Here is a 21,159-nt window from a genome sequence, read left to right as displayed (position 1 = left end):
TGTAGCAGCCTCTTATTACGAAACGCGAACAGTGGCCCTGTGGCGCAACGGATAACGCGTCTGACTACGGATCAGAAGATTCCAGGTTCGAATCCTGGCAGGGTCGGCATTTTGTTAGTTGCGGGCGCGTAGCTAGGCAGTGCGTTCGAATGTTTCCACCTGCGTGCAGTGCAATGTCAATCCTGAGCATCTCGCAGCTGCATCTCGAGACGATCGTGGTAAATATCGCTTCGTGCAAGCGTCAGCGTAGCGTCAGTCGAGCAAAGTCGAGACAAGTCAAGCTGAGAGATGTCACACAGTTAATTAATCGGTACGCGACGCAGACAACGCTTTTCCAAGTGTCCCATGTCACGCACCGCAGAGGGCGAACACCTCCACGCAGCAGAGTGGCGCAGTGGAAGCGTGCTGGGCCCATAACCCAGAGGTCCGTGGATCGAAACCACGCTCTGCTAAAATTATTCTTTTTCTTGGGTGCTTCGAGCTCGTTCACTAAGCCTCGGGTGCGATGATTCAGCGTCAACAGCAAACCCTGTAAGTTCTGAAACGACGACGACGTGGTGTGAAGAATACGAGAAACACTTCCTAAGACGCAGACTTTCTTACGATTCTGCAGCAACTACATTTCTCGATCACAACGTTAATGTCCTTTCGGGCCACACGTGCAACTTTTGCGATATAAAAGTCGCACCTCCCCAGCGGGAAATCGAACCCCGGTCTCCCGCGTGACAGGCGGGGATACTAACCACTATACTACCGAGGAATACGCAATCGGTACCTACAATGCACGCTCACTTATGATTCTCAAGTAGGTGATACATCTCAAATCTAGCGTCCCGATGCTTTCAGAGTCAGCTGCTACGAAATAAAAGTATGCCCCAGGTGAGGCTCGAACTCACAACCCCGGCATTGCTCACGGCTACTGCCTTATAAGTACCGTGCGCTAACCAATTGCGCCACTGGGGCTACAGCAGGGTGCTTTCAGTTAGCGGTATTCGCTTTGCTGCCAACCTGTTGTGGCAACAGACCCTCATACGACCGTCACCTGCGGCCATACTGCGACTTTAGCACCTGTCTACGGATGCTTCATACGATTCTTGTTTCATATGCTACACTTACAAGCATATCAGCCGCTTGTCATCACCGAAAAATTGCAGAAAACGCGCGCCTTGCCATCTGCTACCTGTCCAACGGCGAGGGCAGATGTGTGGCAAGCTCTAAGCTATGCAGGCGCAACATGGCCGAGCAGCTAGAGGGGAGATGCCTTCCTTGGCAGCTCCCTGCAGAGTGCGGAAGACCGGAGTGGCCGCGCCGCCGTTGTCAGTGGACGACACGCAGTTGACGAGCCACCGAGAACGCGTTGCTCCGCGATGTGTAGCAGCCTCTTATTACGAAACGCGAACAGTGGCCCTGTGGCGCAACGGATAACGCGTCTGACTACGGATCAGAAGATTCCAGGTTCGAATCCTGGCAGGGTCGGCATTTTGTTAGTTGCGGGCGCGTAGCTAGGCAGTGCGTTCGAATGTTTCCACCTGCGTGCAGTGCAATGTCAATCCTGAGCATCTCGCAGCTGCATCTCGAGACGATCGTGGTAAATATCGCTTCGTGCAAGCGTCAGCGTAGCGTCAGTCGAGCAAAGTCGAGACAAGTCAAGCTGAGAGATGTCACACAGTTAATTAATCGGTACGCGACGCAGACAACGCTTTTCCAAGTGTCCCATGTCACGCACCGCAGAGGGCGAACACCTCCACGCAGCAGAGTGGCGCAGTGGAAGCGTGCTGGGCCCATAACCCAGAGGTCCGTGGATCGAAACCACGCTCTGCTAAAATTATTCTTTTTCTTGGGTGCTTCGAGCTCGTTCACTAAGCCTCGGGTGCGATGATTCAGCGTCAACAGCAAACCCTGTAAGTTCTGAAACGACGACGACGTGGTGTGAAGAATACGAGAAACACTTCCTAAGACGCAGACTTTCTTACGATTCTGCAGCAACTACATTTCTCGATCACAACGTTAATGTCCTTTCGGGCCACACGTGCAACTTTTGCGATATAAAAGTCGCACCTCCCCAGCGGGAAATCGAACCCCGGTCTCCCGCGTGACAGGCGGGGATACTAACCACTATACTACCGAGGAATACGCAATCCGTACCTACAATGCACGCTCACTTATGATTCTCAAGTAGGTGATACATCTCAAATCTAGCGTCCCGATGCTTTCAGAGTCAGCTGCTACGAAATAAAAGTATGCCCCAGGTGAGGCTCGAACTCACAACCCCGGCATTGCTCACGGCTACTGCCTTATAAGTACCGTGCGCTAACCAATTGCGCCACTGGGGCTACAGCAGGGTGCTTTCAGTTAGCGGTATTCGCTTTGCTGCCAACCTGTTGTGGCAACAGACCCTCATACGACCGTCACCTGCGGCCATACTGCGACTTTAGCACCTGTCTACGGATGCTTCATACGATTCTTGTTTCATATGCTACACTTACAAGCATATCAGCCGCTTGTCATCACCGAAAAATTGCAGAAAACGCGCGCCTTGCCATCTGCTACCTGTCCAACGGCGAGGGCAGATGTGTGGCAAGCTCTAAGCTATGCAGGCGCAACATGGCCGAGCAGCTAGAGGGGAGATGCCTTCCTAGGCAGCTCCCTGCAGAGTGCGGAAGACCGGAGTGGCCGCGCCGCCGTTGTCAGTGGACGACACGCAGTTGACGAGCCACCGAGAACGCGTTGCTCCGCGATGTGTAGCAGCCTCTTATTACGAAACGCGAACAGTGGCCCTGTGGCGCAACGGATAACGCGTCTGACTACGGATCAGAAGATTCCAGGTTCGAATCCTGGCAGGGTCGGCATTTTGTTAGTTGCGGGCGCGTAGCTAGGCAGTGCGTTCGAATGTTTCCACCTGCGTGCAGTGCAATGTCAATCCTGAGCATCTCGCAGCTGCATCTCGAGACGATCGTGGTAAATATCGCTTCGTGCAAGCGTCAGCGTAGCGTCAGTCGAGCAAAGTCGAGACAAGTCAAGCTGAGAGATGTCACACAGTTAATTAATCGGTACGCGACGCAGACAACGCTTTTCCAAGTGTCCCATGTCACGCACCGCAGAGGGCGAACACCTCCACGCAGCAGAGTGGCGCAGTGGAAGCGTGCTGGGCCCATAACCCAGAGGTCCGTGGATCGAAACCACGCTCTGCTAAAATTATTCTTTTTCTTGGGTGCTTCGAGCTCGTTCACTAAGCCTCGGGTGCGATGATTCAGCGTCAACAGCAAACCCTGTAAGTTCTGAAACGACGACGACGTGGTGTGAAGAATACGAGAAACACTTCCTAAGACGCAGACTTTCTTACGATTCTGCAGCAACTACATTTCTCGATCACAACGTTAATGTCCTTTCGGGCCACACGTGCAACTTTTGCGATATAAAAGTCGCACCTCCCCAGCGGGAAATCGAACCCCGGTCCCCCGCGTGACAGGCGGGGATACTAACCACTATACTACCGAGGAATACGCAATCGGTACCTACAATGCACGCTCACTTATGATTCTCAAGTAGGTGATACATCTCAAATCTAGCGTCCCGATGCTTTCAGAGTCAGCTGCTACGAAATAAAAGTATGCCCCAGGTGAGGCTCGAACTCACAACCCCGGCATTGCTCACGGCTACTGCCTTATAAGTACCGTGCGCTAACCAATTGCGCCACTGGGGCTACAGCAGGGTGCTTTCAGTTAGCGGTATTCGCTTTGCTGCCAACCTGTTGTGGCAACAGACCCTCATACGACCGTCACCTGCGGCCATACTGCGACTTTAGCACCTGTCTACGGATGCTTCATACGATTCTTGTTTCATATGCTACACTTACAAGCATATCAGCCGCTTGTCATCACCGAAAAATTGCAGAAAACGCGCGCCTTGCCATCTGCTACCTGTCCAACGGCGAGGGCAGATGTGTGGCAAGCTCTAAGCTATGCAGGCGCAACATGGCCGAGCAGCTAGAGGGGAGATGCCTTCCTAGGCAGCTCCCTGCAGAGTGCGGAAGACCGGAGTGGCCGCGCCGCCGTTGTCAGTGGACGACACGCAGTTGACGAGCCACCGAGAACGCGTTGCTCCGCGATGTGTAGCAGCCTCTTATTACGAAACGCGAACAGTGGCCCTGTGGCGCAACGGATAACGCGTCTGACTACGGATCAGAAGATTCCAGGTTCGAATCCTGGCAGGGTCGGCATTTTGTTAGTTGCGGGCGCGTAGCTAGGCAGTGCGTTCGAATGTTTCCACCTGCGTGCAGTGCAATGTCAATCCTGAGCATCTCGCAGCTGCATCTCGAGACGATCGTGGTAAATATCGCTTCGTGCAAGCGTCAGCGTAGCGTCAGTCGAGCAAAGTCGAGACAAGTCAAGCTGAGAGATGTCACACAGTTAATTAATCGGTACGCGACGCAGACAACGCTTTTCCAAGTGTCCCATGTCACGCACCGCAGAGGGCGAACACCTCCACGCAGCAGAGTGGCGCAGTGGAAGCGTGCTGGGCCCATAACCCAGAGGTCCGTGGATCGAAACCACGCTCTGCTAAAATTATTCTTTTTCTTGGGTGCTTCGAGCTCGTTCACTAAGCCTCGGGTGCGATGATTCAGCGTCAACAGCAAACCCTGTAAGTTCTGAAACGACGACGACGTGGTGTGAAGAATACGAGAAACACTTCCTAAGACGCAGACTTTCTTACGATTCTGCAGCAACTACATTTCTCGATCACAACGTTAATGTCCTTTCGGGCCACACGTGCAACTTTTGCGATATAAAAGTCGCACCTCCCCAGCGGGAAATCGAACCCCGGTCTCCCGCGTGACAGGCGGGGATACTAACCACTATACTACCGAGGAATACGCAATCGGTACCTACAATGCACGCTCACTTATGATTCTCAAGTAGGTGATACATCTCAAATCTAGCGTCCCGATGCTTTCAGAGTCAGCTGCTACGAAATAAAAGTATGCCCCAGGTGAGGCTCGAACTCACAACCCCGGCATTGCTCACGGCTACTGCCTTATAAGTACCGTGCGCTAACCAATTGCGCCACTGGGGCTACAGCAGGGTGCTTTCAGTTAGCGGTATTCGCTTTGCTGCCAACCTGTTGTGGCAACAGACCCTCATACGACCGTCACCTGCGGCCATACTGCGACTTTAGCACCTGTCTACGGATGCTTCATACGATTCTTGTTTCATATGCTACACTTACAAGCATATCAGCCGCTTGTCATCACCGAAAAATTGCAGAAAACGCGCGCCTTGCCATCTGCTACCTGTCCAACGGCGAGGGCAGATGTGTGGCAAGCTCTAAGCTATGCAGGCGCAACATGGCCGAGCAGCTAGAGGGGAGATGCCTTCCTAGGCAGCTCCCTGCAGAGTGCGGAAGACCGGAGTGGCCGCGCCGCCGTTGTCAGTGGACGACACGCAGTTGACGAGCCACCGAGAACGCGTTGCTCCGCGATGTGTAGCAGCCTCTTATTACGAAACGCGAACAGTGGCCCTGTGGCGCAACGGATAACGCGTCTGACTACGGATCAGAAGATTCCAGGTTCGAATCCTGGCAGGGTCGGCATTTTGTTAGTTGCGGGCGCGTAGCTAGGCAGTGCGTTCGAATGTTTCCACCTGCGTGCAGTGCAATGTCAATCCTGAGCATCTCGCAGCTGCATCTCGAGACGATCGTGGTAAATATCGCTTCGTGCAAGCGTCAGCGTAGCGTCAGTCGAGCAAAGTCGAGACAAGTCAAGCTGAGAGATGTCACACAGTTAATTAATCGGTACGCGACGCAGACAACGCTTTTCCAAGTGTCCCATGTCACGCACCGCAGAGGGCGAACACCTCCACGCAGCAGAGTGGCGCAGTGGAAGCGTGCTGGGCCCATAACCCAGAGGTCCGTGGATCGAAACCACGCTCTGCTAAAATTATTCTTTTTCTTGGGTGCTTCGAGCTCGTTCACTAAGCCTCGGGTGCGATGATTCAGCGTCAACAGCAAACCCTGTAAGTTCTGAAACGACGACGACGTGGTGTGAAGAATACGAGAAACACTTCCTAAGACGCAGACTTTCTTACGATTCTGCAGCAACTACATTTCTCGATCACAACGTTAATGTCCTTTCGGGCCACACGTGCAACTTTTGCGATATAAAAGTCGCACCTCCCCAGCGGGAAATCGAACCCCGGTCTCCCGCGTGACAGGCGGGGATACTAACCACTATACTACCGAGGAATACGCAATCGGTACCTACAATGCACGCTCACTTATGATTCTCAAGTAGGTGATACATCTCAAATCTAGCGTCCCGATGCTTTCAGAGTCAGCTGCTACGAAATAAAAGTATGCCCCAGGTGAGGCTCGAACTCACAACCCCGGCATTGCTCACGGCTACTGCCTTATAAGTACCGTGCGCTAACCAATTGCGCCACTGGGGCTACAGCAGGGTGCTTTCAGTTAGCGGTATTCGCTTTGCTGCCAACCTGTTGTGGCAACAGACCCTCATACGACCGTCACCTGCGGCCATACTGCGACTTTAGCACCTGTCTACGGATGCTTCATACGATTCTTGTTTCATATGCTACACTTACAAGCATATCAGCCGCTTGTCATCACCGAAAAATTGCAGAAAACGCGCGCCTTGCCATCTGCTACCTGTCCAACGGCGAGGGCAGATGTGTGGCAAGCTCTAAGCTATGCAGGCGCAACATGGCCGAGCAGCTAGAGGGGAGATGCCTTCCTAGGCAGCTCCCTGCAGAGTGCGGAAGACCGGAGTGGCCGCGCCGCCGTTGTCAGTGGACGACACGCAGTTGACGAGCCACCGAGAACGCGTTGCTCCGCGATGTGTAGCAGCCTCTTATTACGAAACGCGAACAGTGGCCCTGTGGCGCAACGGATAACGCGTCTGACTACGGATCAGAAGATTCCAGGTTCGAATCCTGGCAGGGTCGGCATTTTGTTAGTTGCGGGCGCGTAGCTAGGCAGTGCGTTCGAATGTTTCCACCTGCGTGCAGTGCAATGTCAATCCTGAGCATCTCGCAGCTGCATCTCGAGACGATCGTGGTAAATATCGCTTCGTGCAAGCGTCAGCGTAGCGTCAGTCGAGCAAAGTCGAGACAAGTCAAGCTGAGAGATGTCACACAGTTAATTAATCGGTACGCGACGCAGACAACGCTTTTCCAAGTGTCCCATGTCACGCACCGCAGAGGGCGAACACCTCCACGCAGCAGAGTGGCGCAGTGGAAGCGTGCTGGGCCCATAACCCAGAGGTCCGTGGATCGAAACCACGCTCTGCTAAAATTATTCTTTTTCTTGGGTGCTTCGAGCTCGTTCACTAAGCCTCGGGTGCGATGATTCAGCGTCAACAGCAAACCCTGTAAGTTCTGAAACGACGACGACGTGGTGTGAAGAATACGAGAAACACTTCCTAAGACGCAGACTTTCTTACGATTCTGCAGCAACTACATTTCTCGATCACAACGTTAATGTCCTTTCGGGCCACACGTGCAACTTTTGCGATATAAAAGTCGCACCTCCCCAGCGGGAAATCGAACCCCGGTCCCCCGCGTGACAGGCGGGGATACTAACCACTATACTACCGAGGAATACGCAATCGGTACCTACAATGCACGCTCACTTATGATTCTCAAGTAGGTGATACATCTCAAATCTAGCGTCCCGATGCTTTCAGAGTCAGCTGCTACGAAATAAAAGTATGCCCCAGGTGAGGCTCGAACTCACAACCCCGGCATTGCTCACGGCTACTGCCTTATAAGTACCGTGCGCTAACCAATTGCGCCACTGGGGCTACAGCAGGGTGCTTTCAGTTAGCGGTATTCGCTTTGCTGCCAACCTGTTGTGGCAACAGACCCTCATACGACCGTCACCTGCGGCCATACTGCGACTTTAGCACCTGTCTACGGATGCTTCATACGATTCTTGTTTCATATGCTACACTTACAAGCATATCAGCCGCTTGTCATCACCGAAAAATTGCAGAAAACGCGCGCCTTGCCATCTGCTACCTGTCCAACGGCGAGGGCAGATGTGTGGCAAGCTCTAAGCTATGCAGGCGCAACATGGCCGAGCAGCTAGAGGGGAGATGCCTTCCTAGGCAGCTCCCTGCAGAGTGCGGAAGACCGGAGTGGCCGCGCCGCCGTTGTCAGTGGACGACACGCAGTTGACGAGCCACCGAGAACGCGTTGCTCCGCGATGTGTAGCAGCCTCTTATTACGAAACGCGAACAGTGGCCCTGTGGCGCAACGGATAACGCGTCTGACTACGGATCAGAAGATTCCAGGTTCGAATCCTGGCAGGGTCGGCATTTTGTTAGTTGCGGGCGCGTAGCTAGGCAGTGCGTTCGAATGTTTCCACCTGCGTGCAGTGCAATGTCAATCCTGAGCATCTCGCAGCTGCATCTCGAGACGATCGTGGTAAATATCGCTTCGTGCAAGCGTCAGCGTAGCGTCAGTCGAGCAAAGTCGAGACAAGTCAAGCTGAGAGATGTCACACAGTTAATTAATCGGTACGCGACGCAGACAACGCTTTTCCAAGTGTCCCATGTCACGCACCGCAGAGGGCGAACACCTCCACGCAGCAGAGTGGCGCAGTGGAAGCGTGCTGGGCCCATAACCCAGAGGTCCGTGGATCGAAACCACGCTCTGCTAAAATTATTCTTTTTCTTGGGTGCTTCGAGCTCGTTCACTAAGCCTCGGGTGCGATGATTCAGCGTCAACAGCAAACCCTGTAAGTTCTGAAACGACGACGACGTGGTGTGAAGAATACGAGAAACACTTCCTAAGACGCAGACTTTCTTACGATTCTGCAGCAACTACATTTCTCGATCACAACGTTAATGTCCTTTCGGGCCACACGTGCAACTTTTGCGATATAAAAGTCGCACCTCCCCAGCGGGAAATCGAACCCCGGTCTCCCGCGTGACAGGCGGGGATACTAACCACTATACTACCGAGGAATACGCAATCGGTACCTACAATGCACGCTCACTTATGATTCTCAAGTAGGTGATACATCTCAAATCTAGCGTCCCGATGCTTTCAGAGTCAGCTGCTACGAAATAAAAGTATGCCCCAGGTGAGGCTCGAACTCACAACCCCGGCATTGCTCACGGCTACTGCCTTATAAGTACCGTGCGCTAACCAATTGCGCCACTGGGGCTACAGCAGGGTGCTTTCAGTTAGCGGTATTCGCTTTGCTGCCAACCTGTTGTGGCAACAGACCCTCATACGACCGTCACCTGCGGCCATACTGCGACTTTAGCACCTGTCTACGGATGCTTCATACGATTCTTGTTTCATATGCTACACTTACAAGCATATCAGCCGCTTGTCATCACCGAAAAATTGCAGAAAACGCGCGCCTTGCCATCTGCTACCTGTCCAACGGCGAGGGCAGATGTGTGGCAAGCTCTAAGCTATGCAGGCGCAACATGGCCGAGCAGCTAGAGGGGAGATGCCTTCCTAGGCAGCTCCCTGCAGAGTGCGGAAGACCGGAGTGGCCGCGCCGCCGTTGTCAGTGGACGACACGCAGTTGACGAGCCACCGAGAACGCGTTGCTCCGCGATGTGTAGCAGCCTCTTATTACGAAACGCGAACAGTGGCCCTGTGGCGCAACGGATAACGCGTCTGACTACGGATCAGAAGATTCCAGGTTCGAATCCTGGCAGGGTCGGCATTTTGTTAGTTGCGGGCGCGTAGCTAGGCAGTGCGTTCGAATGTTTCCACCTGCGTGCAGTGCAATGTCAATCCTGAGCATCTCGCAGCTGCATCTCGAGACGATCGTGGTAAATATCGCTTCGTGCAAGCGTCAGCGTAGCGTCAGTCGAGCAAAGTCGAGACAAGTCAAGCTGAGAGATGTCACACAGTTAATTAATCGGTACGCGACGCAGACAACGCTTTTCCAAGTGTCCCATGTCACGCACCGCAGAGGGCGAACACCTCCACGCAGCAGAGTGGCGCAGTGGAAGCGTGCTGGGCCCATAACCCAGAGGTCCGTGGATCGAAACCACGCTCTGCTAAAATTATTCTTTTTCTTGGGTGCTTCGAGCTCGTTCACTAAGCCTCGGGTGCGATGATTCAGCGTCAACAGCAAACCCTGTAAGTTCTGAAACGACGACGACGTGGTGTGAAGAATACGAGAAACACTTCCTAAGACGCAGACTTTCTTACGATTCTGCAGCAACTACATTTCTCGATCACAACGTTAATGTCCTTTCGGGCCACACGTGCAACTTTTGCGATATAAAAGTCGCACCTCCCCAGCGGGAAATCGAACCCCGGTCTCCCGCGTGACAGGCGGGGATACTAACCACTATACTACCGAGGAATACGCAATCGGTACCTACAATGCACGCTCACTTATGATTCTCAAGTAGGTGATACATCTCAAATCTAGCGTCCCGATGCTTTCAGAGTCAGCTGCTACGAAATAAAAGTATGCCCCAGGTGAGGCTCGAACTCACAACCCCGGCATTGCTCACGGCTACTGCCTTATAAGTACCGTGCGCTAACCAATTGCGCCACTGGGGCTACAGCAGGGTGCTTTCAGTTAGCGGTATTCGCTTTGCTGCCAACCTGTTGTGGCAACAGACCCTCATACGACCGTCACCTGCGGCCATACTGCGACTTTAGCACCTGTCTACGGATGCTTCATACGATTCTTGTTTCATATGCTACACTTACAAGCATATCAGCCGCTTGTCATCACCGAAAAATTGCAGAAAACGCGCGCCTTGCCATCTGCTACCTGTCCAACGGCGAGGGCAGATGTGTGGCAAGCTCTAAGCTATGCAGGCGCAACATGGCCGAGCAGCTAGAGGGGAGATGCCTTCCTAGGCAGCTCCCTGCAGAGTGCGGAAGACCGGAGTGGCCGCGCCGCCGTTGTCAGTGGACGACACGCAGTTGACGAGCCACCGAGAACGCGTTGCTCCGCGATGTGTAGCAGCCTCTTATTACGAAACGCGAACAGTGGCCCTGTGGCGCAACGGATAACGCGTCTGACTACGGATCAGAAGATTCCAGGTTCGAATCCTGGCAGGGTCGGCATTTTGTTAGTTGCGGGCGCGTAGCTAGGCAGTGCGTTCGAATGTTTCCACCTGCGTGCAGTGCAATGTCAATCCTGAGCATCTCGCAGCTGCATCTCGAGACGATCGTGGTAAATATCGCTTCGTGCAAGCGTCAGCGTAGCGTCAGTCGAGCAAAGTCGAGACAAGTCAAGCTGAGAGATGTCACACAGTTAATTAATCGGTACGCGACGCAGACAACGCTTTTCCAAGTGTCCCATGTCACGCACCGCAGAGGGCGAACACCTCCACGCAGCAGAGTGGCGCAGTGGAAGCGTGCTGGGCCCATAACCCAGAGGTCCGTGGATCGAAACCACGCTCTGCTAAAATTATTCTTTTTCTTGGGTGCTTCGAGCTCGTTCACTAAGCCTCGGGTGCGATGATTCAGCGTCAACAGCAAACCCTGTAAGTTCTGAAACGACGACGACGTGGTGTGAAGAATACGAGAAACACTTCCTAAGACGCAGACTTTCTTACGATTCTGCAGCAACTACATTTCTCGATCACAACGTTAATGTCCTTTCGGGCCACACGTGCAACTTTTGCGATATAAAAGTCGCACCTCCCCAGCGGGAAATCGAACCCCGGTCTCCCGCGTGACAGGCGGGGATACTAACCACTATACTACCGAGGAATACGCAATCGGTACCTACAATGCACGCTCACTTATGATTCTCAAATAGGTGATACATCTCAAATCTAGCGTCCCGATGCTTTCAGAGTCAGCTGCTACGAAATAAAAGTATGCCCCAGGTGAGGCTCGAACTCACAACCCCGGCATTGCTCACGGCTACTGCCTTATAAGTACCGTGCGCTAACCAATTGCGCCACTGGGGCTACAGCAGGGTGCTTTCAGTTAGCGGTATTCGCTTTGCTGCCAACCTGTTGTGGCAACAGACCCTCATACGACCGTCACCTGCGGCCATACTGCGACTTTAGCACCTGTCTACGGATGCTTCATACGATTCTTGTTTCATATGCTACACTTACAAGCATATCAGCCGCTTGTCATCACCGAAAAATTGCAGAAAACGCGCGCCTTGCCATCTGCTACCTGTCCAACGGCGAGGGCAGATGTGTGGCAAGCTCTAAGCTATGCAGGCGCAACATGGCCGAGCAGCTAGAGGGGAGATGCCTTCCTAGGCAGCTCCCTGCAGAGTGCGGAAGACCGGAGTGGCCGCGCCGCCGTTGTCAGTGGACGACACGCAGTTGACGAGCCACCGAGAACGCGTTGCTCCGCGATGTGTAGCAGCCTCTTATTACGATACGCGAACAGTGGCCCTGTGGCGCAACGGATAACGCGTCTGACTACGGATCAGAAGATTCCAGGTTCGAATCCTGGCAGGGTCGGCATTTTGTTAGTTGCGGGCGCGTAGCTAGGCAGTGCGTTCGAATGTTTCCACCTGCGTGCAGTGCAATGTCAATCCTGAGCATCTCGCAGCTGCATCTCGAGACGATCGTGGTAAATATCGCTTCGTGCAAGCGTCAGCGTAGCGTCAGTCGAGCAAAGTCGAGACAAGTCAAGCTGAGAGATGTCACACAGTTAATTAATCGGTACGCGACGCAGACAACGCTTTTCCAAGTGTCCCATGTCACGCACCGCAGAGGGCGAACACCTCCACGCAGCAGAGTGGCGCAGTGGAAGCGTGCTGGGCCCATAACCCAGAGGTCCGTGGATCGAAACCACGCTCTGCTAAAATTATTCTTTTTCTTGGGTGCTTCGAGCTCGTTCACTAAGCCTCGGGTGCGATGATTCAGCGTCAACAGCAAACCCTGTAAGTTCTGAAACGACGACGACGTGGTGTGAAGAATACGAGAAACACTTCCTAAGACGCAGACTTTCTTACGATTCTGCAGCAACTACATTTCTCGATCACAACGTTAATGTCCTTTCGGGCCACACGTGCAACTTTTGCGATATAAAAGTCGCACCTCCCCAGCGGGAAATCGAACCCCGGTCTCCCGCGTGACAGGCGGGGATACTAACCACTATACTACCGAGGAATACGCAATCGGTACCTACAATGCACGCTCACTTATGATTCTCAAGTAGGTGATACATCTCAAATCTAGCGTCCCGATGCTTTCAGAGTCAGCTGCTACGAAATAAAAGTATGCCCCAGGTGAGGCTCGAACTCACAACCCCGGCATTGCTCACGGCTACTGCCTTATAAGTACCGTGCGCTAACCAATTGCGCCACTGGGGCTACAGCAGGGTGCTTTCAGTTAGCGGTATTCGCTTTGCTGCCAACCTGTTGTGGCAACAGACCCTCATACGACCGTCACCTGCGGCCATACTGCGACTTTAGCACCTGTCTACGGATGCTTCATACGATTCTTGTTTCATATGCTACACTTACAAGCATATCAGCCGCTTGTCATCACCGAAAAATTGCAGAAAACGCGCGCCTTGCCATCTGCTACCTGTCCAACGGCGAGGGCAGATGTGTGGCAAGCTCTAAGCTATGCAGGCGCAACATGGCCGAGCAGCTAGAGGGGAGATGCCTTCCTAGGCAGCTCCCTGCAGAGTGCGGAAGACCGGAGTGGCCGCGCCGCCGTTGTCAGTGGACGACACGCAGTTGACGAGCCACCGAGAACGCGTTGCTCCGCGATGTGTAGCAGCCTCTTATTACGAAACGCGAACAGTGGCCCTGTGGCGCAACGGATAACGCGTCTGACTACGGATCAGAAGATTCCAGGTTCGAATCCTGGCAGGGTCGGCATTTTGTTAGTTGCGGGCGCGTAGCTAGGCAGTGCGTTCGAATGTTTCCACCTGCGTGCAGTGCAATGTCAATCCTGAGCATCTCGCAGCTGCATCTCGAGACGATCGTGGTAAATATCGCTTCGTGCAAGCGTCAGCGTAGCGTCAGTCGAGCAAAGTCGAGACAAGTCAAGCTGAGAGATGTCACACAGTTAATTAATCGGTACGCGACGCAGACAACGCTTTTCCAAGTGTCCCATGTCACGCACCGCAGAGGGCGAACACCTCCACGCAGCAGAGTGGCGCAGTGGAAGCGTGCTGGGCCCATAACCCAGAGGTCCGTGGATCGAAACCACGCTCTGCTAAAATTATTCTTTTTCTTGGGTGCTTCGAGCTCGTTCACTAAGCCTCGGGTGCGATGATTCAGCGTCAACAGCAAACCCTGTAAGTTCTGAAACGACGACGACGTGGTGTGAAGAATACGAGAAACACTTCCTAAGACGCAGACTTTCTTACGATTCTGCAGCAACTACATTTCTCGATCACAACGTTAATGTCCTTTCGGGCCACACGTGCAACTTTTGCGATATAAAAGTCGCACCTCCCCAGCGGGAAATCGAACCCCGGTCTCCCGCGTGACAGGCGGGGATACTAACCACTATACTACCGAGGAATACGCAATCGGTACCTACAATGCACGCTCACTTATGATTCTCAAATAGGTGATACATCTCAAATCTAGCGTCCCGATGCTTTCAGAGTCAGCTGCTACGAAATAAAAGTATGCCCCAGGTGAGGCTCGAACTCACAACCCCGGCATTGCTCACGGCTACTGCCTTATAAGTACCGTGCGCTAACCAATTGCGCCACTGGGGCTACAGCAGGGTGCTTTCAGTTAGCGGTATTCGCTTTGCTGCCAACCTGTTGTGGCAACAGACCCTCATACGACCGTCACCTGCGGCCATACTGCGACTTTAGCACCTGTCTACGGATGCTTCATACGATTCTTGTTTCATATGCTACACTTACAAGCATATCAGCCGCTTGTCATCACCGAAAAATTGCAGAAAACGCGCGCCTTGCCATCTGCTACCTGTCCAACGGCGAGGGCAGATGTGTGGCAAGCTCTAAGCTATGCAGGCGCAACATGGCCGAGCAGCTAGAGGGGAGATGCCTTCCTAGGCAGCTCCCTGCAGAGTGCGGAAGACCGGAGTGGCCGCGCCGCCGTTGTCAGTGGACGACACGCAGTTGACGAGCCACCGAGAACGCGTTGCTCCGCGATGTGTAGCAGCCTCTTATTACGATACGCGAACAGTGGCCCTGTGGCGCAACGGATAACGCGTCTGACTACGGATCAGAAGATTCCAGGTTCGAATCCTGGCAGGGTCGGCATTTTGTTAGTTGCGGGCGCGTAGCTAGGCAGTGCGTTCGAATGTTTCCACCTGCGTGCAGTGCAATGTCAATCCTGAGCATCTCGCAGCTGCATCTCGAGACGATCGTGGTAAATATCGCTTCGTGCAAGCGTCAGCGTAGCGTCAGTCGAGCAAAGTCGAGACAAGTCAAGCTGAGAGATGTCACACAGTTAATTAATCGGTACGCGACGCAGACAACGCTTTTCCAAGTGTCCCATGTCACGCACCGCAGAGGGCGAACACCTCCACGCAGCAGAGTGGCGCAGTGGAAGCGTGCTGGGCCCATAACCCAGAGGTCCGTGGATCGAAACCACGCTCTGCTAAAATTATTCTTTTTCTTGGGTGCTTCGAGCTCGTTCACTAAGCCTCGGGTGCGATGATTCAGCGTCAACAGCAAACCCTGTAAGTTCTGAAACGACGACGACGTGGTGTGAAGAATACGAGAAACACTTCCTAAGACGCAGACTTTCTTACGATTCTGCAGCAACTACATTTCTCGATCACAACGTTAATGTCCTTTCGGGCCACACGTGCAACTTTTGCGATATAAAAGTCGCACCTCCCCAGCGGGAAATCGAACCCCGGTCTCCCGCGTGACAGGCGGGGATACTAACCACTATACTACCGAGGAATACGCAATCGGTACCTACAATGCACGCTCACTTATGATTCTCAAGTAGGTGATACATCTCAAATCTAGCGTCCCGATGCTTTCAGAGTCAGCTGCTACGAAATAAAAGTATGCCCCAGGTGAGGCTCGAACTCACAACCCCGGCATTGCTCACGGCTACTGCCTTATAAGTACCGTGCGCTAACCAATTGCGCCACTGGGGCTACAGCAGGGTGCTTTCAGTTAGCGGTATTCGCTTTGCTGCCAACCTGTTGTGGCAACAGACCCTCATACGACCGTCACCTGCGGCCATACTGCGACTTTAGCACCTGTCTACGGATGCTTCATACGATTCTTGTTTCATATGCTACACTTACAAGCATATCAGCCGCTTGTCATCACCGAAAAATTGCAGAAAACGCGCGCCTTGCCATCTGCTACCTGTCCAACGGCGAGGGCAGATGTGTGGCAAGCTCTAAGCTATGCAGGCGCAACATGGCCGAGCAGCTAGAGGGGAGATGCCTTCCTAGGCAGCTCCCTGCAGAGTGCGGAAGACCGGAGTGGCCGCGCCGCCGTTGTCAGTGGACGACACGCAGTTGACGAGCCACCGAGAACGCGTTGCTCCGCGATGTGTAGCAGCCTCTTATTACGAAACGCGAACAGTGGCCCTGTGGCGCAACGGATAACGCGTCTGACTACGGATCAGAAGATTCCAGGTTCGAATCCTGGCAGGGTCGGCATTTTGTTAGTTGCGGGCGCGTAGCTAGGCAGTGCGTTCGAATGTTTCCACCTGCGTGCAGTGCAATGTCAATCCTGAGCATCTCGCAGCTGCATCTCGAGACGATCGTGGTAAATATCGCTTCGTGCAAGCGTCAGCGTAGCGTCAGTCGAGCAAAGTCGAGACAAGTCAAGCTGAGAGATGTCACACAGTTAATTAATCGGTACGCGACGCAGACAACGCTTTTCCAAGTGTCCCATGTCACGCACCGCAGAGGGCGAACACCTCCACGCAGCAGAGTGGCGCAGTGGAAGCGTGCTGGGCCCATAACCCAGAGGTCCGTGGATCGAAACCACGCTCTGCTAAAATTATTCTTTTTCTTGGGTGCTTCGAGCTCGTTCACTAAGCCTCGGGTGCGATGATTCAGCGTCAACAGCAAACCCTGTAAGTTCTGAAACGACGACGACGTGGTGTGAAGAATACGAGAAACACTTCCTAAGACGCAGACTTTCTTACGATTCTGCAGCAACTACATTTCTCGATCACAACGTTAATGTCCTTTCGGGCCACACGTGCAACTTTTGCGATATAAAAGTCGCACCTCCCCAGCGGGAAATCGAACCCCGGTCTCCCGCGTGACAGGCGGGGATACTAACCACTATACTACCGAGGAATACGCAATCGGTACCTACAATGCACGCTCACTTATGATTCTCAAGTAGGTGATACATCTCAAATCTAGCGTCCCGATGCTTTCAGAGTCAGCTGCTACGAAATAAAAGTATGCCCCAGGTGAGGCTCGAACTCACAACCCCGGCATTGCTCACGGCTACTGCCTTATAAGTACCGTGCGCTAACCAATTGCGCCACTGGGGCTACAGCAGGGTGCTTTCAGTTAGCGGTATTCGCTTTGCTGCCAACCTGTTGTGGCAACAGACCCTCATACGACCGTCACCTGCGGCCATACTGCGACTTTAGCACCTGTCTACGGATGCTTCATACGATTCTTGTTTCATATGCTACACTTACAAGCATATCAGCCGCTTGTCATCACCGAAAAATTGCAGAAAACGCGCGCCTTGCCATCTGCTACCTGTCCAACGGCGAGGGCAGATGTGTGGCAAGCTCTAAGCTATGCAGGCGCAACATGGCCGAGCAGCTAGAGGGGAGATGCCTTCCTTGGCAGCTCCCTGCAGAGTGCGGAAGACCGGAGTGGCCGCGCCGCCGTTGTCAGTGGACGACACGCAGTTGACGAGCCACCGAGAACGCGTTGCTCCGCGATGTGTAGCAGCCTCTTATTACGAAACGCGAACAGTGGCCCTGTGGCGCAACGGATAACGCGTCTGACTACGGATCAGAAGATTCCAGGTTCGAATCCTGGCAGGGTCGGCATTTTGTTAGTTGCGGGCGCGTAGCTAGGCAGTGCGTTCGAATGTTTCCACCTGCGTGCAGTGCAATGTCAATCCTGAGCATCTCGCAGCTGCATCTCGAGACGATCGTGGTAAATATCGCTTCGTGCAAGCGTCAGCGTAGCGTCAGTCGAGCAAAGTCGAGACAAGTCAAGCTGAGAGATGTCACACAGTTAATTAATCGGTACGCGACGCAGACAACGCTTTTCCAAGTGTCCCATGTCACGCACCGCAGAGGGCGAACACCTCCACGCAGCAGAGTGGCGCAGTGGAAGCGTGCTGGGCCCATAACCCAGAGGTCCGTGGATCGAAACCACGCTCTGCTAAAATTATTCTTTTTCTTGGGTGCTTCGAGCTCGTTCACTAAGCCTCGGGTGCGATGATTCAGCGTCAACAGCAAACCCTGTAAGTTCTGAAACGACGACGACGTGGTGTGAAGAATACGAGAAACACTTCCTAAGACGCAGACTTTCTTACGATTCTGCAGCAACTACATTTCTCGATCACAACGTTAATGTCCTTTCGGGCCACACGTGCAACTTTTGCGATATAAAAGTCGCACCTCCCCAGCGGGAAATCGAACCCCGGTCTCCCGCGTGACAGGCGGGGATACTAACCACTATACTACCGAGGAATACGCAATCGGTACCTACAATGCACGCTCACTTATGATTCTCAAGTAGGTGATACATCTCAAATCTAGCGTCCCGATGCTTTCAGAGTCAGCTGCTACGAAATAAAAGTATGCCCCAGGTGAGGCTCGAACTCACAACCCCGGCATTGCTCACGGCTACTGCCTTATAAGTATCGTGCGCTAACCAATTGCGCCACTGGGGCTACAGCAGGGTGCTTTCAGTTAGCGGTATTCGCTTTGCTGCCAACCTGTTGTGGCAACAGACCCTCATACGACCGTCACCTGCGGCCATACTGCGACTTTAGCACCTGTCTACGGATGCTTCATACGATTCTTGTTTCATATGCTACACTTACAAGCATATCAGCCGCTTGTCATCACCGAAAAATTGCAGAAAACGCGCGCCTTGCCATCTGCTACCTGTCCAACGGCGAGGGCAGATGTGTGGCAAGCTCTAAGCTATGCAGGCGCAACATGGCCGAGCAGCTAGAGGGGAGATGCCTTCCTAGGCAGCTCCCTGCAGAGTGCGGAAGACCGGAGTGGCCGCGCCGCCGTTGTCAGTGGACGACACGCAGTTGACGAGCCACCGAGAACGCGTTGCTCCGCGATGTGTAGCAGCCTCTTATTACGAAACGCGAACAGTGGCCCTGTGGCGCAACGGATAACGCGTCTGACTACGGATCAGAAGATTCCAGGTTCGAATCCTGGCAGGGTCGGCATTTTGTTAGTTGCGGGCGCGTAGCTAGGCAGTGCGTTCGAATGTTTCCACCTGCGTGCAGTGCAATGTCAATCCTGAGCATCTCGCAGCTGCATCTCGAGACGATCGTGGTAAATATCGCTTCGTGCAAGCGTCAGCGTAGCGTCAGTCGAGCAAAGTCGAGACAAGTCAAGCTGAGAGATGTCACACAGTTAATTAATCGGTACGCGACGCAGACAACGCTTTTCCAAGTGTCCCATGTCACGCACCGCAGAGGGCGAACACCTCCACGCAGCAGAGTGGCGCAGTGGAAGCGTGCTGGGCCCATAACCCAGAGGTCCGTGGATCGAAACCACGCTCTGCTAAAATTATTCTTTTTCTTGGGTGCTTCGAGCTCGTTCACTAAGCCTCGGGTGCGATGATTCAGCGTCAACAGCAAACCCTGTAAGTTCTGAAACGACGACGACGTGGTGTGAAGAATACGAGAAACACTTCCTAAGACGCAGACTTTCTTACGATTCTGCAGCAACTACATTTCTCGATCACAACGTTAATGTCCTTTCGGGCCACACGTGCAACTTTTGCGATATAAAAGTCGCACCTCCCCAGCGGGAAATCGAACCCCGGTCTCCCGCGTGACAGGCGGGGATACTAACCACTATACTACCGAGGAATACGCAATCGGTACCTACAATGCACGCTCACTTATGATTCTCAAGTAGGTGATACATCTCAAATCTAGCGTCCCGATGCTTTCAGAGTCAGCTGCTACGAAATAAAAGTATGCCCCAGGTGAGGCTCGAACTCACAACCCCGGCATTGCTCACGGCTACTGCCTTATAAGTACCGTGCGCTAACCAATTGCGCCACTGGGGCTACAGCAGGGTGCTTTCAGTTAGCGGTATTCGCTTTGCTGCCAACCTGTTGTGGCAACAGACCCTCATACGACCGTCACCTGCGGCCATACTGCGACTTTAGCACCTGTCTACGGATGCTTCATACGATTCTTGTTTCATATGCTACACTTACAAGCATATCAGCCGCTTGTCATCACCGAAAAATTGCAGAAAACGCGCGCCTTGCCATCTGCTACCTGTCCAACGGCGAGGGCAGATGTGTGGCAAGCTCTAAGCTATGCAGGCGCAACATGGCCGAGCAGCTAGAGGGGAGATGCCTTCCTAGGCAGCTCCCTGCAGAGTGCGGAAGACCGGAGTGGCCGCGCCGCCGTTGTCAGTGGACGACACGCAGTTGACGAGCCACCGAGAACGCGTTGCTCCGCGATGTGTAGCAGCCTCTTATTACGAAACGCGAACAGTGGCCCTGTGGCGCAACGGATAACGCGTCTGACTACGGATCAGAAGATTCCAGGTTCGAATCCTGGCAGGGTCGGCATTTTGTTAGTTGCGGGCGCGTAGCTAGGCAGTGCGTTCGAATGTTTCCACCTGCGTGCAGTGCAATGTCAATCCTGAGCATCTCGCAGCTGCATCTCGAGACGATCGTGGTAAATATCGCTTCGTGCAAGCGTCAGCGTAGCGTCAGTCGAGCAAAGTCGAGACAAGTCAAGCTGAGAGATGTCACACAGTTAATTAATCGGTACGCGACGCAGACAACGCTTTTCCAAGTGTCCCATGTCACGCACCGCAGAGGGCGAACACCTCCACGCAGCAGAGTGGCGCAGTGGAAGCGTGCTGGGCCCATAACCCAGAGGTCCGTGGATCGAAACCACGCTCTGCTAAAATTATTCTTTTTCTTGGGTGCTTCGAGCTCGTTCACTAAGCCTCGGGTGCGATGATTCAGCGTCAACAGCAAACCCTGTAAGTTCTGAAACGACGACGACGTGGTGTGAAGAATACGAGAAACACTTCCTAAGACGCAGACTTTCTTACGATTCT

The 21,159-nt window shown here is 53.3% G+C and overlaps 62 non-coding genes across 62 annotated transcripts; 32 read left to right on the top strand and 30 right to left on the bottom strand.

Moving 5' to 3' along the window:
* Positions 1-33: 33 nt before the first annotated feature.
* On the top strand, positions 34-106 carry Trnar-acg. Its single transcript has one exon. It is a non-coding gene; the product is annotated as a tRNA-Arg (tRNA).
* A 274-nt stretch (positions 107-380) lies between these two features.
* Positions 381-452, top strand: Trnam-cau. Its single transcript has one exon. It is a non-coding gene; the product is annotated as a tRNA-Met (tRNA).
* Positions 453-688: 236 nt separating this feature from the next.
* Positions 689-760, bottom strand: Trnad-guc. Its single transcript has one exon. It is a non-coding gene; the product is annotated as a tRNA-Asp (tRNA).
* A 111-nt stretch (positions 761-871) lies between these two features.
* Trnai-uau lies at positions 872-963 on the bottom strand. The gene is given in 2 exon segments: positions 872-907; positions 926-963. It is a non-coding gene; the product is annotated as a tRNA-Ile (tRNA).
* Positions 964-1,403: 440 nt separating this feature from the next.
* Trnar-acg lies at positions 1,404-1,476 on the top strand. The gene has a single exon. It is a non-coding gene; the product is annotated as a tRNA-Arg (tRNA).
* A 274-nt stretch (positions 1,477-1,750) lies between these two features.
* Positions 1,751-1,822, top strand: Trnam-cau. The gene has a single exon. It is a non-coding gene; the product is annotated as a tRNA-Met (tRNA).
* A 236-nt stretch (positions 1,823-2,058) lies between these two features.
* Positions 2,059-2,130, bottom strand: Trnad-guc. Its single transcript has one exon. It is a non-coding gene; the product is annotated as a tRNA-Asp (tRNA).
* A 111-nt stretch (positions 2,131-2,241) lies between these two features.
* Positions 2,242-2,333, bottom strand: Trnai-uau. The gene is given in 2 exon segments: positions 2,242-2,277; positions 2,296-2,333. It is a non-coding gene; the product is annotated as a tRNA-Ile (tRNA).
* Positions 2,334-2,773: 440 nt separating this feature from the next.
* Trnar-acg lies at positions 2,774-2,846 on the top strand. The gene has a single exon. It is a non-coding gene; the product is annotated as a tRNA-Arg (tRNA).
* Positions 2,847-3,120: 274 nt separating this feature from the next.
* On the top strand, positions 3,121-3,192 carry Trnam-cau. Its single transcript has one exon. It is a non-coding gene; the product is annotated as a tRNA-Met (tRNA).
* Positions 3,193-3,428: 236 nt separating this feature from the next.
* On the bottom strand, positions 3,429-3,500 carry Trnad-guc. The gene has a single exon. It is a non-coding gene; the product is annotated as a tRNA-Asp (tRNA).
* Positions 3,501-3,611: 111 nt separating this feature from the next.
* Trnai-uau lies at positions 3,612-3,703 on the bottom strand. Its single transcript is given in 2 exon segments — positions 3,612-3,647; positions 3,666-3,703. It is a non-coding gene; the product is annotated as a tRNA-Ile (tRNA).
* Positions 3,704-4,143: 440 nt separating this feature from the next.
* Positions 4,144-4,216, top strand: Trnar-acg. The gene has a single exon. It is a non-coding gene; the product is annotated as a tRNA-Arg (tRNA).
* Positions 4,217-4,490: 274 nt separating this feature from the next.
* On the top strand, positions 4,491-4,562 carry Trnam-cau. The gene has a single exon. It is a non-coding gene; the product is annotated as a tRNA-Met (tRNA).
* Positions 4,563-4,798: 236 nt separating this feature from the next.
* Trnad-guc lies at positions 4,799-4,870 on the bottom strand. Its single transcript has one exon. It is a non-coding gene; the product is annotated as a tRNA-Asp (tRNA).
* A 111-nt stretch (positions 4,871-4,981) lies between these two features.
* Positions 4,982-5,073, bottom strand: Trnai-uau. Its single transcript is given in 2 exon segments — positions 4,982-5,017; positions 5,036-5,073. It is a non-coding gene; the product is annotated as a tRNA-Ile (tRNA).
* A 440-nt stretch (positions 5,074-5,513) lies between these two features.
* Positions 5,514-5,586, top strand: Trnar-acg. Its single transcript has one exon. It is a non-coding gene; the product is annotated as a tRNA-Arg (tRNA).
* A 274-nt stretch (positions 5,587-5,860) lies between these two features.
* Positions 5,861-5,932, top strand: Trnam-cau. The gene has a single exon. It is a non-coding gene; the product is annotated as a tRNA-Met (tRNA).
* Positions 5,933-6,168: 236 nt separating this feature from the next.
* On the bottom strand, positions 6,169-6,240 carry Trnad-guc. The gene has a single exon. It is a non-coding gene; the product is annotated as a tRNA-Asp (tRNA).
* A 111-nt stretch (positions 6,241-6,351) lies between these two features.
* Trnai-uau lies at positions 6,352-6,443 on the bottom strand. The gene is given in 2 exon segments: positions 6,352-6,387; positions 6,406-6,443. It is a non-coding gene; the product is annotated as a tRNA-Ile (tRNA).
* Positions 6,444-6,883: 440 nt separating this feature from the next.
* Positions 6,884-6,956, top strand: Trnar-acg. Its single transcript has one exon. It is a non-coding gene; the product is annotated as a tRNA-Arg (tRNA).
* Positions 6,957-7,230: 274 nt separating this feature from the next.
* Positions 7,231-7,302, top strand: Trnam-cau. The gene has a single exon. It is a non-coding gene; the product is annotated as a tRNA-Met (tRNA).
* Positions 7,303-7,538: 236 nt separating this feature from the next.
* Trnad-guc lies at positions 7,539-7,610 on the bottom strand. The gene has a single exon. It is a non-coding gene; the product is annotated as a tRNA-Asp (tRNA).
* A 111-nt stretch (positions 7,611-7,721) lies between these two features.
* Positions 7,722-7,813, bottom strand: Trnai-uau. Its single transcript is given in 2 exon segments — positions 7,722-7,757; positions 7,776-7,813. It is a non-coding gene; the product is annotated as a tRNA-Ile (tRNA).
* A 440-nt stretch (positions 7,814-8,253) lies between these two features.
* On the top strand, positions 8,254-8,326 carry Trnar-acg. Its single transcript has one exon. It is a non-coding gene; the product is annotated as a tRNA-Arg (tRNA).
* A 274-nt stretch (positions 8,327-8,600) lies between these two features.
* On the top strand, positions 8,601-8,672 carry Trnam-cau. The gene has a single exon. It is a non-coding gene; the product is annotated as a tRNA-Met (tRNA).
* A 236-nt stretch (positions 8,673-8,908) lies between these two features.
* Trnad-guc lies at positions 8,909-8,980 on the bottom strand. Its single transcript has one exon. It is a non-coding gene; the product is annotated as a tRNA-Asp (tRNA).
* A 111-nt stretch (positions 8,981-9,091) lies between these two features.
* Trnai-uau lies at positions 9,092-9,183 on the bottom strand. Its single transcript is given in 2 exon segments — positions 9,092-9,127; positions 9,146-9,183. It is a non-coding gene; the product is annotated as a tRNA-Ile (tRNA).
* Positions 9,184-9,623: 440 nt separating this feature from the next.
* On the top strand, positions 9,624-9,696 carry Trnar-acg. The gene has a single exon. It is a non-coding gene; the product is annotated as a tRNA-Arg (tRNA).
* Positions 9,697-9,970: 274 nt separating this feature from the next.
* Positions 9,971-10,042, top strand: Trnam-cau. The gene has a single exon. It is a non-coding gene; the product is annotated as a tRNA-Met (tRNA).
* Positions 10,043-10,278: 236 nt separating this feature from the next.
* Trnad-guc lies at positions 10,279-10,350 on the bottom strand. Its single transcript has one exon. It is a non-coding gene; the product is annotated as a tRNA-Asp (tRNA).
* A 111-nt stretch (positions 10,351-10,461) lies between these two features.
* Positions 10,462-10,553, bottom strand: Trnai-uau. The gene is given in 2 exon segments: positions 10,462-10,497; positions 10,516-10,553. It is a non-coding gene; the product is annotated as a tRNA-Ile (tRNA).
* A 440-nt stretch (positions 10,554-10,993) lies between these two features.
* On the top strand, positions 10,994-11,066 carry Trnar-acg. Its single transcript has one exon. It is a non-coding gene; the product is annotated as a tRNA-Arg (tRNA).
* A 274-nt stretch (positions 11,067-11,340) lies between these two features.
* Trnam-cau lies at positions 11,341-11,412 on the top strand. The gene has a single exon. It is a non-coding gene; the product is annotated as a tRNA-Met (tRNA).
* A 236-nt stretch (positions 11,413-11,648) lies between these two features.
* Positions 11,649-11,720, bottom strand: Trnad-guc. The gene has a single exon. It is a non-coding gene; the product is annotated as a tRNA-Asp (tRNA).
* Positions 11,721-11,831: 111 nt separating this feature from the next.
* Trnai-uau lies at positions 11,832-11,923 on the bottom strand. Its single transcript is given in 2 exon segments — positions 11,832-11,867; positions 11,886-11,923. It is a non-coding gene; the product is annotated as a tRNA-Ile (tRNA).
* Positions 11,924-12,363: 440 nt separating this feature from the next.
* Trnar-acg lies at positions 12,364-12,436 on the top strand. Its single transcript has one exon. It is a non-coding gene; the product is annotated as a tRNA-Arg (tRNA).
* Positions 12,437-12,710: 274 nt separating this feature from the next.
* Trnam-cau lies at positions 12,711-12,782 on the top strand. Its single transcript has one exon. It is a non-coding gene; the product is annotated as a tRNA-Met (tRNA).
* Positions 12,783-13,018: 236 nt separating this feature from the next.
* Trnad-guc lies at positions 13,019-13,090 on the bottom strand. The gene has a single exon. It is a non-coding gene; the product is annotated as a tRNA-Asp (tRNA).
* Positions 13,091-13,201: 111 nt separating this feature from the next.
* On the bottom strand, positions 13,202-13,293 carry Trnai-uau. The gene is given in 2 exon segments: positions 13,202-13,237; positions 13,256-13,293. It is a non-coding gene; the product is annotated as a tRNA-Ile (tRNA).
* A 440-nt stretch (positions 13,294-13,733) lies between these two features.
* On the top strand, positions 13,734-13,806 carry Trnar-acg. Its single transcript has one exon. It is a non-coding gene; the product is annotated as a tRNA-Arg (tRNA).
* Positions 13,807-14,080: 274 nt separating this feature from the next.
* Trnam-cau lies at positions 14,081-14,152 on the top strand. The gene has a single exon. It is a non-coding gene; the product is annotated as a tRNA-Met (tRNA).
* Positions 14,153-14,388: 236 nt separating this feature from the next.
* Trnad-guc lies at positions 14,389-14,460 on the bottom strand. Its single transcript has one exon. It is a non-coding gene; the product is annotated as a tRNA-Asp (tRNA).
* A 111-nt stretch (positions 14,461-14,571) lies between these two features.
* On the bottom strand, positions 14,572-14,663 carry Trnai-uau. Its single transcript is given in 2 exon segments — positions 14,572-14,607; positions 14,626-14,663. It is a non-coding gene; the product is annotated as a tRNA-Ile (tRNA).
* A 440-nt stretch (positions 14,664-15,103) lies between these two features.
* On the top strand, positions 15,104-15,176 carry Trnar-acg. The gene has a single exon. It is a non-coding gene; the product is annotated as a tRNA-Arg (tRNA).
* Positions 15,177-15,450: 274 nt separating this feature from the next.
* Positions 15,451-15,522, top strand: Trnam-cau. Its single transcript has one exon. It is a non-coding gene; the product is annotated as a tRNA-Met (tRNA).
* Positions 15,523-15,758: 236 nt separating this feature from the next.
* Positions 15,759-15,830, bottom strand: Trnad-guc. Its single transcript has one exon. It is a non-coding gene; the product is annotated as a tRNA-Asp (tRNA).
* A 111-nt stretch (positions 15,831-15,941) lies between these two features.
* Trnai-uau lies at positions 15,942-16,033 on the bottom strand. Its single transcript is given in 2 exon segments — positions 15,942-15,977; positions 15,996-16,033. It is a non-coding gene; the product is annotated as a tRNA-Ile (tRNA).
* A 440-nt stretch (positions 16,034-16,473) lies between these two features.
* Positions 16,474-16,546, top strand: Trnar-acg. The gene has a single exon. It is a non-coding gene; the product is annotated as a tRNA-Arg (tRNA).
* A 274-nt stretch (positions 16,547-16,820) lies between these two features.
* On the top strand, positions 16,821-16,892 carry Trnam-cau. Its single transcript has one exon. It is a non-coding gene; the product is annotated as a tRNA-Met (tRNA).
* A 236-nt stretch (positions 16,893-17,128) lies between these two features.
* Trnad-guc lies at positions 17,129-17,200 on the bottom strand. Its single transcript has one exon. It is a non-coding gene; the product is annotated as a tRNA-Asp (tRNA).
* Positions 17,201-17,311: 111 nt separating this feature from the next.
* On the bottom strand, positions 17,312-17,403 carry Trnai-uau. The gene is given in 2 exon segments: positions 17,312-17,347; positions 17,366-17,403. It is a non-coding gene; the product is annotated as a tRNA-Ile (tRNA).
* Positions 17,404-17,843: 440 nt separating this feature from the next.
* On the top strand, positions 17,844-17,916 carry Trnar-acg. Its single transcript has one exon. It is a non-coding gene; the product is annotated as a tRNA-Arg (tRNA).
* A 274-nt stretch (positions 17,917-18,190) lies between these two features.
* Trnam-cau lies at positions 18,191-18,262 on the top strand. Its single transcript has one exon. It is a non-coding gene; the product is annotated as a tRNA-Met (tRNA).
* A 236-nt stretch (positions 18,263-18,498) lies between these two features.
* Positions 18,499-18,570, bottom strand: Trnad-guc. The gene has a single exon. It is a non-coding gene; the product is annotated as a tRNA-Asp (tRNA).
* A 111-nt stretch (positions 18,571-18,681) lies between these two features.
* Trnai-uau lies at positions 18,682-18,773 on the bottom strand. The gene is given in 2 exon segments: positions 18,682-18,717; positions 18,736-18,773. It is a non-coding gene; the product is annotated as a tRNA-Ile (tRNA).
* A 440-nt stretch (positions 18,774-19,213) lies between these two features.
* Positions 19,214-19,286, top strand: Trnar-acg. The gene has a single exon. It is a non-coding gene; the product is annotated as a tRNA-Arg (tRNA).
* A 274-nt stretch (positions 19,287-19,560) lies between these two features.
* On the top strand, positions 19,561-19,632 carry Trnam-cau. Its single transcript has one exon. It is a non-coding gene; the product is annotated as a tRNA-Met (tRNA).
* Positions 19,633-19,868: 236 nt separating this feature from the next.
* Positions 19,869-19,940, bottom strand: Trnad-guc. The gene has a single exon. It is a non-coding gene; the product is annotated as a tRNA-Asp (tRNA).
* A 111-nt stretch (positions 19,941-20,051) lies between these two features.
* Trnai-uau lies at positions 20,052-20,143 on the bottom strand. The gene is given in 2 exon segments: positions 20,052-20,087; positions 20,106-20,143. It is a non-coding gene; the product is annotated as a tRNA-Ile (tRNA).
* Positions 20,144-20,583: 440 nt separating this feature from the next.
* Trnar-acg lies at positions 20,584-20,656 on the top strand. The gene has a single exon. It is a non-coding gene; the product is annotated as a tRNA-Arg (tRNA).
* A 274-nt stretch (positions 20,657-20,930) lies between these two features.
* Positions 20,931-21,002, top strand: Trnam-cau. Its single transcript has one exon. It is a non-coding gene; the product is annotated as a tRNA-Met (tRNA).
* Positions 21,003-21,159: the final 157 nt, after the last annotated feature.

Source organism: Schistocerca piceifrons, unplaced genomic scaffold (genome assembly GCF_021461385.2).
Source record: "Schistocerca piceifrons isolate TAMUIC-IGC-003096 unplaced genomic scaffold, iqSchPice1.1 HiC_scaffold_1684, whole genome shotgun sequence".
Lineage (NCBI taxonomy): Eukaryota > Metazoa > Arthropoda > Insecta > Orthoptera > Acrididae > Schistocerca > Schistocerca piceifrons.
The sequence above is the reverse complement of the archived record's forward strand: the minus strand, read 5'-3'. Positions and strand labels throughout refer to the sequence as shown.